Source organism: Silene latifolia, chromosome 3, assembly GCF_048544455.1.
Source record: "Silene latifolia isolate original U9 population chromosome 3, ASM4854445v1, whole genome shotgun sequence".
In the NCBI taxonomy this organism is placed as follows: Eukaryota; Viridiplantae; Streptophyta; class Magnoliopsida; order Caryophyllales; family Caryophyllaceae; genus Silene; species Silene latifolia.
This window is the reverse complement of record NC_133528.1, coordinates 23,861,707-23,875,972: the sequence shown is the minus strand read 5'-3', so window position 1 is coordinate 23,875,972 and position 14,266 is coordinate 23,861,707. Positions and strand designations below refer to the sequence as shown.

Sequence of the window (14,266 nt, the reverse complement as noted above, 5' to 3'; positions counted from 1 at the left end):
GTGTTGACACCACCATTGCCAAAGCTTTCTTTGTTTGTAGAGCTTTTTGCCTTTGAGAGAGAGCTTTTGCTTTTGGTGCCTTTGTTGCCTTTGTTGCTCCCTTTGTTCTTGCCATTTGATGAACAAACCAAGTAGAGAATCAAAAATCTTCAATTTGTAGAATGCCCAAATTGATTTTGAAAGTGAAAGGCTTTGCCTTTATGAGAACAAAAATCAACTCAAAGGGTGAAGATTTTGTGCTTGGTTTTGATTTTTCTTGAAGATGGAGTGATTAATTTGATGTTTGAAGGATGGTTTGATTTTGTTTTGGTGATTTTGTTGAGGGTTTTTGTGTTTGAGATGGAGAGGATGAGGGTTTTGGTGTTATGGGTAGTGTTTAAGAATGAATGAATGAATGAATGAAGGTGGGGGGGGGGTATTTAAAGAAACGAAAATCTCGAAGATGCAGGCACGATCCGTGCGGATTAGGCGCAATCCGCTCGGATTTTCAAGCTTCAAATTTTAAAAATCCCGCCTAAAGACGGGCGTCTCCTGAGGAAATCCGTTCGGATTTTTATTGAGGGACGGGCGTCTCTTGGGAAATCCGGACGGATTCTCATCCAGAGATTTTTCTTGTTTTTCTTCAGCTTCAAGACGGGCGGATTTTACCAGAGACGGACGGATCCTGGGAGACGGGCGTCTTTTCCAGAAATCCGCTCGGATTCCTTAACAGACAGGAATTCTTCAATTTTTGCACAGCCCAAGACGGGCGTCTTCTGAGCTGGACGCTCGGATCCTCTCAGACGACGGATTCTCCGAGAATCCGCTCGGATTCTTCCTTGATTACACGGATCCTTGCGCAAACCCATTCCTTAACATTCTTTCTTTCTTTCTTTCTTTTCTTGTGTTCTTCATTGTGGGGGCACTACTAAGGCATGAATAGCCTAGGCAATTCCCATCCCCACACTAAGGTAAATCACTACACATCAATTAAAATCATTAGTCCCTCCCTCACTTCTCTCTTTTCATGACAATTATTTTGATCAAGGTAAATAAAATCCAAAAATGACAAAAAATGTAATGCAAAAATTAAATGTAAGTTAGGGAGTTAGAAATATTTACAAGTGGTGGTTTAGGGAGGACTCCACCAAACTCTCATTCTTGATGAGATGTCAAGGAGGCATGTTCAAGGTGTTGTTGATGTTGCTCAACACCTCGAAGAAGTAATTAAAAGCTTGTTCATTGTTGTGGTAGAGGCTTTCAATAGGTCTTGGTCCTTGTTGTTGATCATGATCGATGGCATGCCCAATGTAGGGATTAAAGATCCCTTCAAATTCGTCGTCCCAAAGACCACAAACTTCATTGAGTTGATCATTGAAAATCTCTTGCTTGGATGGGGACAACTCTCCCAAGTTCTTCTTTTGGCCAATGAGGCCATCATCTTCTTCCTTGGTTGATATTGATGAGCTTTGCAAGCTCTCCTTGTCACAATTCACTTGCTCTTTGAATGGAGCATCTTCAACTTTCTTCCTCCATTGGAGTTCCGATTTCTTCCTTTCATCCTTCCGGCTATAGTGATCGATCATGAAACATGGCTCATGCAAACGAGGAGCTCTCATGGTCTTGTCAAGATTAAAAGTTATGCTTTCATCTCCCACTTCTAGAGTGAGCTCTCCATGTTTCACATCAATCACCGCACCCGCGGTGTGTAGGAAAGGTCTTCCTAAGATGATTGGAATGTTGGAATCTTCCTCCATATCAACAATGACAAAGTCCACCGGGATGAAAAACTTCCCAATTCGCACGGGGACATCTTCCCATATCCCTAGCGGTGTCTTCGTCGATCTATCGGCCATTTGAAGTGTGATATTGGTACATTTAAGCTCTCCCATTCCCAACCTTTTACTCACCGAGTATGGCATGACACTCACACTAGCCCCTAGATCACATAAGGCTTTGTTGATTGTTGTGTCGCCAATGGTACACGGTATTGAGAAGCTTCCCGGATCCCTTAGCTTTGGAGGTGAACTCCCTTGAAGTATGGCACTACTCACCTTAGTGAAGGCGATAGTCTCAAGTTTCCGGATTGACTTCTTCTTTGTGAGAATATCCTTCATGTATTTCGCATAGGCCGGAACGTGATTGATTAATTCCGTAAAAGGAATTGAGACTTCTAAGTTCTTCACAATTTCCATGAACTTTCCAAGTTGATCATCAAATTTAGGCTTGGCTTGACGACTTGGAAAAGGAAGTCTAATCACAATGGGCTCCTTTTCTTTGGCTTTGTCTTCATTTTTCTTTGAACTTTCTCCTTTTGATGATTCCCCTTCTTTGGGACTTTGCACCACAACTTCATTCTCACTAGCTCTCACAACTTCATCCTCAACTTGCTCCTTCGGTGCTTCATACCTTGTACCACTTCTCAAGTGAATGGCACTAACCGTTTCATGTCTAGGGGGATTACTTTGTGGTGGTAATTGCCCCTTTTGTCTTGATGAGCTTGAAGATGCTAGTTGGGTCAATTGTGTTTCCAACATCTTGGTGTGAGCTAGAATGTTGTTGATGGTGGTATCCTTTGCTTGGCTATCTTTTTGCATTTGGGTGAAAAATTCTTGTTGATTTTTTTGCATTTGAAGGACCGCTTTTTGGACATCAAAACTTTGGTCATTTTGGTGATTGTATGGATTTTGATTTTGGTAACCTTGGTTTTGATTGAAAAAGGGTCTTTGGTTTTGATTTCTCATGGGTGGTGGAGTGTATGTTGGTTGAGGGTTTTGAACATTTTGGCTTTTGTATGAGAGATTTGGATGGAACTTGGTGTTTTCATTGTAAAAATTTGAATAAGGGGTACCACTTTTGTAAGCTTGGAAAGCATTAACTTGCTCGGTTGTTCCCCTACATTCTCCTTGATCATGACCTAAGGTTCCACAATTCTCACATATCCCGCTTGGGATTGATGAGGATGCCGTCATGGCATTGACATGATGCTTTGTTGATTTTGAGCTTTCCTCAAGTCTAGCCATAGCTTGTTCAAACTTCAAGTTGATAGTGTCAATGTGAGCACTAAGTTGAGCACCCAATTGAGTAACGGTGTCCACTTCATACTTTCCTCTAGTAGCTTTGCGAGGCCTACTATATTGCGAATTATGGACCGCCATTTCCTCAATCTTGTTCCATGTTTGATTGTCATCAACTTCGGTGAACATTCCATTTGATCCCATATTGAGAATGTTCCTTGAATCTTCATATAAACCATTCCAAAATTGTTGCACTAAAAACCATTCGCTAAGTCCATGGTGAGGACATAAGCGACAAATACCTTTGAACCGCTCCCAAGCTTCATACAAAGATTCTTCATCCCTTTGCTTAAAACCCGTAATTTGAGCTCTTAGCATATTGGTCTTTTCCGGTGGGTAGAATTTTTTGTAGAAAGCGAGAGCTAACTTCTTCCAAGAATCTATTCCAAGGGTGGCCTTATCAAGGCCCTTCAACCATTGCTTTGCGGTGCCGATTAATGAAAAAGGAAATAAGACCCATCTTATTTGGTCTTGAGTCACGCCCGTTTGAGAGATAGCTTCACAATAATCACAAAATGTTTCCATATGAGAATGAGGGTCCTCACTTGGCATGCCCCCGAATTGGCTCCTCTCAACTAGTTGGATGAAGGCGGACTTGGCAATAAAGTTTCCGGTAAGATGTTGTGGGGTAGGAGTACCGTTTGGTAGATCCTCCTCGGTGGGTATAGAGTGAGACGAAAATTTAGGCATTGTAGGTGGATTTTGTGTGGTATTGTTTAATGGGTTCTCTTCTCCTTCTATTGCGAAAGGATTGACAAACTCACTAGTGGGTTGAACAACTTCACCAACACCTCCCAAATTCCTCCTAACAAGTCTCCTATTATTCGTCAAGGTTCTTTCGATTTCACGGTCAAAAGGTAACAAATCTCTTTGTAACCTTCTAGACATGCAAAATATCAAACAACTCAAAAACAATTAGAACAAACCTTGAGGAGTTTTACTTCCCCAAGATGAAAAAGACACAACTAAAAATAACAAAAGAAATCTAAAATCAATTAAACACCGTCCCCGGCAACGGCGCCATTTTTGATCGGAGCCATTTAGTTCACAAATTAAGCATATGTGGTCGTTGGTCAATGGTCGATACAAAACACAATTTATACTTCACAAACAACTCTACAAATTAGTAAAGAGGCAAGTAAAGGTCGGATCCCAAGGGACGGGTATTGAAAACGAAGATTTCTATTGCTACTAGCGGTGTCTAGGGGTGTCACAAGTTGGGTTGATGTAGAAGGTTACTAAACTAAAATAGCAATGAAAATAAACTAACAAGGTAAATGGAATAAGGGTGTAAACAATTGATTAAAAGCACTAGGGTGTCATGGGTTCATAGGGGATTCATGGGATATGATCATACAAACATGTTCTCAAATTATAAGCAAGCAATTATTGTTGTGATGGATTGAGTTGGGTTATATCTTACAATCCTAGGAAAGTTTGGGTCCCGGAGCCGAATCTCTTGGATTGTACAACACCTACAAGTCGACTTAATCTTCCCTACTTAACACATGCATGGTCTAACAAGACTCGAGTTGGGTTATGTCTTACAAGTCAAGTTGAAGAGATAGTAGATGATAATAAATGCAAGGATTCATAGGCTTAGCATTTCATCAAACATAACATGTGCATGTATTAAGATCAAAACAAGCAAGCAAATAAGATATGAAAGCATATTGATTTAAGCATGAATCATTCCCCATGTTGGTTTCCCTAATCACCCATTAAACCCTAGCTAAGAGACTACTCACTCATTATCATATTGATCATGCTAGAAAGGTTGTCAATCATACTAACATAATGAAACATGATGAATAAATGAAAGTAATTAGCAATAATTAAAAAGGGATTAAGAGATTATACCTACTAATGATTCCAATAATAAAGCAAGAATAATAGAAGTACTTGAATCCTAGATTGAGAGGTTGTCAATCTCCCAATAATAACCCAAATAATCTTCAATTACCCAAAATAAAGTAAGAACAAGAGAGAGATTAAGGAACTAAAACTTGGATTAAAACTTGATTAATATTTGATTACAATATTGAAGAGAGATTTGATTGATATTAACTACTCTAATTATTGATTAGAAGAACATCCTCCTCTAATTAGACTAATGGGGTATTTATAGTGAAAATTAGGGAGGATGCATTAGGGTTAACTAAGGGCTAAACTAGTAATTACACTTTTTAAGTTGAGCAAGGAGACTCCGGTATTCAATGAGAGAAGGGCGTCTCCATTTTGTAACTTGAAGGACGAAACCATGCTGTACTGTGATCCGAGCGGATGGAGGTCGAGACGGACGGATGGGACATGGGCGATCCGAGCGGATCGAGGCAGAAGACGCTCGGATTGGGCCTGGGGGATCCGAGCGGATCCTGGGTAAGGACGCTCGGATTGAGCTGGGCGGACGGACGGATCGTGGATGATCCGTTCGGATTCTTCTACAGCGTCATTCCTTCTTCTTTTCTTCCCTTTTCTTCATAGAATCCTTGGGGATTTCCTTGGGGACTCAAGGATCCTTTCTCAACATTGATTTTCTACTTAGCTATGTACAAAGGCCTTCTAGTCTTGTCTCTCCTTGATGCTTGGTCATTGAATACGATCCATTTAGCCTCGTTTTGCCATGAAAATGCAAGATTCTTACTCCTCTCCTACCAAGGGATCAAAATCTCAAAGAATATGCAAAACAAAGAACTAAAGATAAGAAATGACCCAAATAAGCACTAAAAAGCATAGAAACAATGGTAATTCGGGGGCTAAATATGCGCCAATTATGGTCGCATCACCAACCTCCCGTAAAGGAACGCCGAGTAATCCTCCTCAGGGAGAAGAAGGTCGTCGCCACCGACACCGGCCAAGTCCGCCTCCCTCTCAGCCTCGGAAGGCTCCCTGAACATCGTCCTAGGAGGATCGACGGAACCGCCGTCAACGCGCCCCGAAAGCACCGACGTGCTAACCGCTCGCCCGATACCATACAGACCCATCGACGTCCACAACAAAGAAATTTACTCTCGAGCTCCTAGGACGAAGGATCTCAGCAACAAAAGGAGGCGCTCTAGCATACTCCGCCCAAGGTCTGGGCACCCACTGCGACAATATGAAGGCAAAGGTCATTCCTATGATCAGGTTAAAGCAAAAATATGAATGAATACAAATAGGGATACTCACGCTGCTCAGCTGAAGGGCGTTCACATCCCGCCGGTAGACGTTGTGAGAAGAACGCTTGCTCTTCGTCCGGCACATGACCCAATCCCTCACCACGGGATAGGCCCTCTCCAACGGCTCCGTCCTCTTGGGCGCGAGGCCCGGAAAGTAGGAGTACACCCACGCCTATAAAAAAGAATAGTCAACGACGATCTTTTGATCTTTGATGAAAGAAAGGAATTTACGTTGATCTAAAGGAAGGTTCATACCTCCAACAGTAGCCCAGGTCCGACAGCGCCAGGAGAAGTCCCCTTCTCCATCAACTCCGGACGAACCATGGCCCTCATAAAGCGGATGAGGACCGCAAAACCAGCGATGACCCGTCCCGGCCCCTAGGGAACTCAAGTCAGAAAGAAAGGGAAGAAGCTTCGTCGACAGCCTCTCACCTTTGTCTCCGAGGTAGATCGAAGACAAGAACCACCAAAGCCACGACGAGCCCTCCTGCTCGGCTGCACAAAGGAGGAGGAGCCGTCTCCCTCCCATCGATCACCACCGATCTGGGGTCTTCCCCGCAAAGTAATCTCGAACATAGGTGCTGGGTACCAAACCCGCACCGCAACACCTTCGGCGACGGTTTCCACCGATCAACCTCCTCGCCTCGGCCGAATCCGCCCTCATGCCGCCTCTCGCCACGTCATCTCCTCGATCCCCGCACGGACTGAAATCATGCCGTAATCCTCCAAGGTGACCCCCACCTCACCGAAAGGCAGGTGAAAAGTGGAAGTCGTGTCCCAGAATCGATCCAAGAAAGCGCGGACCAGGCTAAGGTTGGCCCGCAACTTCCTCTTCACGATGTCCCTCCAGACCTGCACCAGAGGACCGAACGCTCCGCGCTCGAGCATGGCCCTCTCCTCCTCCGACAGCCGCTCGTAATGCTCCATCGCTGTCGTATACCCCGAGAACGACCGGATGTTCCCGGCCTCCTATTATGATTTGAAACAAAGCTATCTTTAGTTTTGAATAAATTTGAAAGAGATTTGAACAAAATGGAAAAGGATAGGTAATGAGTTAGGGAATTCCTATTTACCAAGCTCTTCACCGTCCTGTAGGACAAGTGACCCTCTGCAGCCCACACAAGGTGCCTACTCTCCCGTGTCTCAGGCCACGCAGAGCACCTCTCACCGGGCGACCCCATCGTCCGAGGTGGGCCCGTCTCGGAATCTCCTCCTCGTCGCCACCTCCTCCTCGGGGACCTCCTCTGCAGCAGCCATCACCGCAGCGGTGAAGGCCTGCTCCAAAGCCTCCTCAACAACAGCAGCGTCTATATCCATGGGATCTCTCCCGGACGTAGAAGCATCGTCACCTGCAACGATTAAAGCAAATCCAGGCCGCATCACGTGATGACAAGCCTTGGTTAAGTAGTATTTCGAGCCTTCAAAGCCCGGAAATCGCCCCTTTCTGGCCATCCTTGGCCATAGTCCCGCCAAATCAATCACTCATGTGATGGATAGGGTCAAGTCAAGCCCAAGTCAAAGCCTAGTTCCGAGTTCGGGTCGAAAATTCGGCAGCATTTCGCTATAACGACGATTATGCCCTAAAAGGTGTCCTGCAAAAGTTGTCACAAACCAAAATTCCGAGATGGTAGGAAGTTTACCCATTGTCCAAGGGTCCCTAATATCAAATTTCATCACAAATGGACAATCCTAAGGCCATTTTCGAAGCAATTTTCGATCTAGCTGTGAAACCGTCTCAAAATTCGCTCAAGGGCTCAAAACTTGATGAAAATTCGAAGTAAATACATGGTTGTGTTCCTAACATTGCCTACTACTCATTTCTAGTATCAATTTGGCATGAAAAATCCATTTGGGGGAAAAGCCCCAAATTTTCGATCAAAAGGGTCGAAAACCCTAATGTTCGCGGCTCAAAATTCGACCAATATGGAAGATTAATGCAAGATTAAAGCACATACCTCGATTAGTCATATTCCAAGCAAGCTTTTGAATCCAACCTCGACGAAAATGGTGAAGATTTGAGAGAGAATGGGGTGATTTATGTTTCGAATGAAATGAACATAAACCTTCGATTTTCGCGTTTTTACGCGAGAATTGCCAAATTGGGAACAGACGCAGCAGGCGCTGCGCCTCTTCCAAGAGACGCAGCTCTTGCTGCGCCTCTTCCTTTGTTTCCCTCCTGGTGGATTTTCAAAAATCCGTTATGAGTTCGTTACCCGTGGGCCCATCTTTGGTGCGCCTCTTCCTCGATGACATTTTATCACTTTGGTCCGTTTCGACGATCCCCTTTCGTTCCGCCCACGTTTTATCCAAAGGCGACAATATTTCGCAGATATTGTCCGAATTCATTTTATCCCGCACAGCAGTATTTCGCAGTATTGCTCAACCATTTTATCTGGCGCAGTAGTATTTTGCAGTACTGCTCACTCGAGACTTTCTTTCATGACGATTCAGATGTTCCTAGTCGTCAACCATTTTATCCGGCGCAGTAGTATTTTTGCGATCTTTGCTCATTCAAGGTTTCCCTTACGACGATTCGAGATGTTCCTAGTCGTCGGCGTATTTCGCCGAGTTCGCTCGAGACCGACGCGAGCGGATTCCCCCGGCGGCTTCTACGACGTCCTGCCTTTCAATATCTCTTATTCCCCGCGAAGTTGGATTAAGTCTCGGTATGATCTCTTCTTATGGCTGGCGAGCCTCCTTACGTAGTCTAATGGACTTTAAACGACCCTCCCGATAGTCGACGACTCTAAAATGTTCCCGACAATAGGTCCTTGGCTCGAGATCCTTGAGCGCCTTGCGTCGCCATAGTCGTCAGGTTGTAATCTTCGATTGACCTGATGGCTATACTTTGACTTTCGCCTTGTCCAAGCCTCAGTCAAAGTGGGGGCTCTGTAGACACCTCGTTTCTGCACCCCTCGCAAACCACCCGGTGATGATTGGGCCGCATGTTTGATTCGCGGAACGATTAGTGACAGTTCGTAAGTTTATCGTCAAGTGATTGCTCAAATATAAATGTCAACCTCTTAGTTTTCATCTACGTGCCGATACGGTCGTTTTGGCGATAATTAGAGTACATTCGAGTCCTGGATCAAAAACCGTCTCCATTTTCTCGATAGTTTGTTAAATCCCGAGTCGAATGTTCGAATGTTCCTGGATATTTCTATTCCATATTTCATCAAATTTTATCTTTTGGCAAACAATATCCCGTAATATTCAAAAGATAATCAAATTAAATCCGTCCTACCATAACTAAAACGCGAAATCTTTCTTAAGCGGAGGAAACCTCCACGGGAACAGACGCAAAGCAGTCTTTGCGCCTCTTCCAAGAGACGCAGTGGGCTGCGCGCCTCTTCCCGGCCCTTCTTTGCATGATTTACGTATCTTTTTTTTTACCTTTCCGAGATTCACTTCCAAAGAGTCTCCGAAACCCTATTCCTTCACGTGATTAGTATAAATAGGAGCCTTCGTTCCTCATATTTCTCACGCGAGTGTCCGCCCTTCTCTTCTCCCTTTGCATTCTAGACTTCGTTCTTACTAATTGGCGCCTACGTGCTTGGACTTCCGACCACGTAAGCTCGGATCTTTCCGGGTACCAGCCTCTCCGTTGCATGACCGACCAATTTGACCACTACACTCAATCAATCTAATTAATCAACTTGTTAAATCGTTTTCCTCTTACGAGGGCACTCTTTCCTTGCATTCGCGTCGAGCATCACTAATCGATCTTCTTAGTTCTTCTCGTTCCGTCAACATGTAAGTCTGAGGGTGTAATAATTCTCTTTATTTCTTGTAATCATCGATTGTAAGGTTTATGTCGAAAGTACCATTAAAACCGATTTCTAAAACCATCTTTAAAACCTGTTTTTGCGGATTTCCAGTAGACAGACGTCGAGAAAAGACGCAGCAACTGCTGCGCCTCTTCGAAGGAGCGCAGCACCTGCTGCGCCTCTTCGTGAGGCTGCCGCAGTTCCTGCTTCTTTTCTTCTTCCTCCGTTCTCTGTAATTCGTGCCAAAATTGTTCCTTTTGTTTTGTTCTTTAATTCTTCATCACGGTAATTTATAAATCATATGTATGTTGTATATAATTCATCATTCATGCTTAATTAGTCGTCAAGTCCAACTTAAATCCCTAGATAATCAATATTTGCGGGTTTTCGTCATTGAATTCAAGTTCCGGGTTTTAGAAGTTCAATTCGTTCATATTGAGTTTCTGGAATTCGTTGTTGATAAATTTGCATCTGTGTATTTATTGATTCATCACTAATTCGTCATCCATTCATCATATTTAGTGTAATTTGTTTAGTTTGTCAGTTTGTTCATTCATTAACATCGACCCTTCACATAATTAATTCGTTTAATTCCGTCTCATTCATGTTTTACTGTTTTTTTATGACCTCAATCATATGTAAATAACATGCTAATCACTTTCATCCGAGTAAATAATTAAATCAATCCATTAAATTCATCAATTGACATTAACAATTGCAGTTCCGGCTTCACAGCCAGAATTCGTCCTTGGAATGCAGACAGCTTGCGTCTGCGCTTCTCTTCCAAAGGGCGCGATGTCTCTTCTTTGTTCCAGGACGACTTCTGTCCCTGAACTCCTTTTCTGCCTTGACCTAGATTAATTAATTTGCGTATTAATTAACTAATAATCGTATTATCACCTTCTGTTCTGTTCGTAGTTTATTCTTTTATTCTTTTTTATCAAATCATTCGTTTTAGCGGTATTTTCGACATAAATCGCCTATTCCATTGTAATTATTGTAATTTTCTTTATTGTAATTATATTTATTATTGTATTTTGTCTCGTTTGTATGCTTTCACATGTAAATCAACATTAAATCCCAACTTCGACCCAATTGTTTGCCTAATTAATTGTTCACCGACTTAGTCTAATTCTCACATGCTAGGATTAAAACTTGGATGTTGCATTGCATGCATACAATCGACGATACATCGAGTACGAATAACTTCCCTAATCATTAGTAGAGGCCGCTATCGAGGCGGGCGGGATTAGGTGTTCGATCAAAAGAGCTTCCTAATACGTACCCTCACCCCTTACTCCAGATCTCCGTGAGCACCCGTGTTCATTGGCATCCACGAGAGTCATTCTAGACATAGAATGCTAAGGGTAACGATTGCTTAGTGTTCATGTCACTACTTTGTGTCTTGACATGACACGAGGTATTCGAACGGTTCCAATTTCCCATAAAAATTGGTGGCGACTCCATACAAAATGCAAACGCTTGTTTTCGCTCCTCACCAAGCGCCCCCGTGGGCGGCCCGCTGTCCACACCATGCCTACCACTACTACTTTATACATTACCGTTAATTAATTTTATTATTATAGTACAATAAACTAAGTCAAATCGGTAACCCATGCTTGTGAAAAGTGTGTTCTTTGACTTTGGAAACATTTTCATTTTTATATCCTAGACTTTATAATTCTTTCAACACATCATCAAAAATGTTTATAAAATTAAAGGTAGACATTAATCATATCATATCATATTTTCAAATTTTATATTAAATCAACAACCGGCTATTCCATCTTACGCTACGTGTCACAAGTCACAACACCTTTAAATGCAGTAAGAGGTTATACATCTAATGTACTACCTCTAATCCTATAGTTTTTGAGTATTATAATAAAGTTTTTGAGTCTTGTTTTAAAATTTCTGAGTTTCACTATGAAGTTTCTGATTTTTTTCACTTAAACATTAAGCCCTAAAAAATTATAATAAAACTCAAAAACATTACATATAAGTTTAGTTCAATTTGAGTTTTGACGGAAAAAATATTAAAATCTAACTTACAAACTTTATTATGCTAAAAAAAATATACATATGCTCGAAAATAAATAAAGTTTGAGGTATTAAGCTAAAAAAAAAATACATATATGCTCAAAAAAAAAAGTTGGAGGTAGTACATCCGATGTATGTTTGTTTTTCTCCTTTAAATGCCACATGTCCTATTCTCTAATTAAAAAAAATTATATAAAAGATGTGCAATCACGTAAACATGAAAAAAAGAAAGGAAGTTGCTAATTTTAAGTTGATTTTGGCGCAATTTTAGAAGATATTTTCGGGATAATATTTTAATAAATCAACTTTTAAAAAATTTAGGAGATATTTTCGGTATAATTTTTAACATTCCAAACCAATCTTACTAATTTAAAGTTGATTTGGGCGCAAATTTAGGAAATAATTTGGCTACAATATTAACGTAACAAGAATAATATTCTCAATGTAAATAAATGTTGGACTTTAATTCAAGAAAAGAAGGTGTCAAATCCTTGTTATGCAGATCTACATCGCCGGGATATAGAGTTTCAGGTTGGGGACAAGGTTCTTCTGAAAGTGTCTCCTATGCGTGGGGTCATGAGATTTGGGAAGAAAGGCAAGCTGAGTCAGAAGTTCATAGGACCATATGAGATCTTAGACCGGGTTGGAGAGGTTGCTTATCGTTTGGCTTTACCGTCTTCTTTGGATAGGGAGCATATTGTGTTTCATGTATCTCAACTGCGGAAGTATGTGAGTGATTCGTCACATGTGTTAGAGGCGGAGAACATAGAGCTAGATGAGTCCTTGTCTTATCTTGAGGTGCCTAAGCAGATTCTCGACCGGAAGGTTAAGAAGACTAGACATGGTGAGACAGTCTTGCTTAAGATCCTTTGGTCTAATCATGAGGTTGAGGAAGCTACATGGGAGGCAGATGAGGCCATGAGAGAGCGTTACCCGTTCCTATTTGATCAGGTATGTATGGTTACGGGGACGTAACCTTGTTTCTTTTAGGGGGGGGGGGGGGGTAAGAGATGATCGCGAAGAGTTTTTGCATCTTTCTTATGTTGTTTTGGTATAGTTAGTAGTGGTTTGAGTCGGGTTGAGTTTGGCTGGTAGTATGTGTCGGAGTTTTTAAGTTGTGTTTTGTTTTGGTTTTTGTGTCGGGAGTGTGGTAGTATGCTTTTTTTTTTGTGGTTTGAATTTCGGGGACGAAGTTCTTTTTAAGGAGGGAAGACTGTAATACTACGGTTTTATGAGTCTCTGGGTACTCTATCGAGTGGGCCTTACTTTGTCGAGTAAGGGTGTTTTGATTTTTAGAAACAGTATTCTGCCTGTAGGGTACTCGATCGAGTAGCCTTGGTACTCGATCGAGTAAGTGGCACTCGATCGAGTACGTTGGTTACTCGATCGAGTAGGTCGGTTAGCGGGTAATATTTTGACGGGTTTTGTTAATAACGCGGATTAGTATATATATTATATCGTCATCTTTACTAAACACTTTTACAAACCTAATACACTTATAAAGGAGATTGAAACTACGTTGTTCGCTTCATCCGCGTTATTGGCAAATCCCGGAGTTTGAGAAGTCGGATCTCATCGTTCTTTGTGTCCTTGTGATCCTTGCATCAAGGGTAAGATCTACATACCAATTTTATAGCATTTGATTAACTTTGTTTAAACCCTAATTTATGGGATTGGGGATTTTGTATGATTAGTTGTGTATGTAGTAATTGTATGATTATGTGTTAGGAGGAGGATTCGTAGAGGAGAGGTTTTGAGACAGCTGCTAAGACCTTCTTCTTGTGTTTGCATTCCAGGTAGGGTTTTCCCTACTCAGTATTAGTCACATAATGTGGTTTGGTGTTGATTGTGATTGTTGTTAAAGTATCATATTGGTATTGTGACGGTTGTGGTTTTATCATTGTTGGTTGTTGTTGATTGTATCTGTCTGTGTTTTTCGGGGTGCGTCCCTGGTTGAATGGAATCACTTGCGGGAGTGGCTTCACGCCCATTATTCGCCTTCTGTGGAACCCGCCACATAAGGGATGTGCACATTAATGGATTTGGGTTTATCGCTCGATGGAGATGAGCGAGGCTTAGGTGGGAACGGTTGCAGTCCCCCACTGGCGGTGAGGAGTAACCTGTTGCGATGGGTACTCTGGCAGGGCTACACACTTTAGTGTGTAGTCAGTATTGAGGATTTGGTGATGGAGTTCGAGTTGATGTGACGATTGAGCTGTTTTGATTCTTGTCTTTTTGTGATTGT

At 42.1% G+C, this 14,266-nt stretch overlaps 1 non-coding gene across 1 annotated transcript; it reads left to right on the top strand.

Moving 5' to 3' along the window:
* The first annotated feature begins 3,267 nt into the window (after positions 1 to 3,267).
* LOC141650523 (small nucleolar RNA R71) lies at positions 3,268 to 3,374 on the top strand. Its single transcript, XR_012546549.1, has one exon. It is a non-coding gene; the product is annotated as a small nucleolar RNA R71 (small nucleolar RNA).
* Positions 3,375 to 14,266: the final 10,892 nt, after the last annotated feature.